The following is a 2,002-nucleotide window of genomic DNA, read 5'->3' as shown; positions in this document are numbered from 1 at the left end:
TAACGCGAGAACTTGCTACGGGCCACTCCCTCTTCCAGAAGACGCTGAATCTGGGCGGGAAAAACGGTGGCGGGGCAGGGCGGCCCTGGAGTCCGGTCCGGGTGGAGCCTGGGAGCTGTCGTTTGGGGCTGCCCCAGGGTTGGCGAAGGGCTCTCTAGGGAAGGGGACTAGGCAGGGGGAAGTTCTCCCCGGAGTCGTTTCTCATTGATGAGGTGCTGATGGACGTGCAGGTTAGGCAGAAAGTGGGAGACATTCCACTTGAGCCCCAGTTCAATGCTGGGATCCTCTAACAGGTTCCCTAGCTTCCCTCAAGTTGTAAAACAGGAAAAATCTAGAATCATTGTAAGAATTGAGGCTACCTAGTTCCACTATGGAGCCGATGTCCAGAACTGAAGAAGGTAGCAAGCAGTGGCAAGAAACCGGGCAATTTCCAGCTTCTGTGGTCAGCTCTTCATAGTGTGGGTGTATATGTATACACAGTGTGTATATATATTTTGGTTGGGGTAGGGGAAGATGGAGATATGAAATTAGAGAACACAAGGCTTAGCAAATCAAATGGAATATCCAAGGACAAGTTTTTTTTTTTTTTTTTAATTATAACCATCTAACCTTTTTGAATCATCCGTATTATATTTATTATAATTATCCTTATTAGCACAATTAAGATTGTAATACACACATACATAGTTTGTCATAGCAATACATTTCAGCCTTACATTTCTATTTCTAGATCTTGAGGATGATTGTATTTTTTTTTTTTTTTTTTTTGAGACGGAGTCTCACTCTGTCGCCCAGGTTGGAGTGCAGTGGCGCGATCTCGGCTCACTGCAAGCTCCGCCTCCCGGGTTCCCGCCATTCTGCCTCAGCCTCCCGAGTAGCTGGGACTACAGGCGCCCGCCACCGCGCCTGGCTAGTTTTTTGTATTTTTAGTAGAGACGGGGTTTCACCGTGGTCTCGATCTCCTGACCTTATGATCCGCCCATCTCGGCCTCCCAAAGTGCTGGGATTACAGGCGTGAGCCACCGCGCCCGGCTCTATTTCTAGATCTAATACAAAATGACTCTCAAAAGAATCTAGAAGAAAGTATGTTATAGACAAAATGGTATTTGAGAAGACTTCCAAGAGAAGCATGATGAATACCACTTGGAAAAGGAGGAAAGGGCAGAGACCAAACAAGGACCACCCCAATACCTCTTGGACTTTATTTAATGTCATAATGTCAGAATAAAGGGAAAGATGAATTTTTTATTTTATTTTATTTTATTTTATTTTATTTTATTTTATTTTATTTTATTTTTTGAGACGGAGTCTGGCTCTGTCGCCCGGGCTGGAGTGCAGTGGCCGGATCTCAGCTCACTGCAAGCTCCGCCTCCCGGGTTCACGCCATTCTCCTGCCTCAGCCTCCCAAGTAGCTGGGACTACAGGCGCCCACCACCGCGCCCGGCTAATTTTTTGTATTTTTTAGTAGAGACGGGGTTTCACCGTGTTAGCCAGGATGGTCTCGATCTCCTGACCTCGTGATCCGCCCATCTCGGCCTCCCAAAGTGCTGGGATTACAGGCTTGAGCCACCGCGCCCGGCCAAGATGAATTTTTTTAAAAAAGAAGGAAAGGGTTAGTGCAGTGCTAGACGTATTATATTGGTAATTAGTACTTTTTTTTTTTTTTGAGATGGAGTCTTGCTCTGTTGCCCAGGCTGGAGTACAGTGGCCGGATCTCAGCTCTCTACAACCTCCATGTCCTGGGCTCAAGTGATTCTCCTGCCTCAGCCTCCTGAGTAGCCGGGATAACAGGTGTGTGCCACCACACTCAGATAATTTTTGTATTTTTAGTAGAGATGGGGTTTCACCATTTTGCCTGGGCTGGTCCCGAACTCCTGACCTCAAATGATCTGCCCGCCTTGGTCTCCCAAAGTGTTGGGATTACAGGCGTGAGCCACTGCGCCCAGCCAGTAATTGTTTATTCCATTGTAAATTCTTTCTGTAGGTAAAACTATGGGGAGCA

The sequence above is a fragment of the Macaca nemestrina genome, chromosome 17 (assembly GCF_043159975.1).
Source record: "Macaca nemestrina isolate mMacNem1 chromosome 17, mMacNem.hap1, whole genome shotgun sequence".
NCBI classification, from domain to species: Eukaryota; Metazoa; Chordata; class Mammalia; order Primates; family Cercopithecidae; genus Macaca; species Macaca nemestrina.
The sequence above is the reverse complement of the archived record's forward strand: the minus strand, read 5'-3'. Positions refer to the sequence as shown.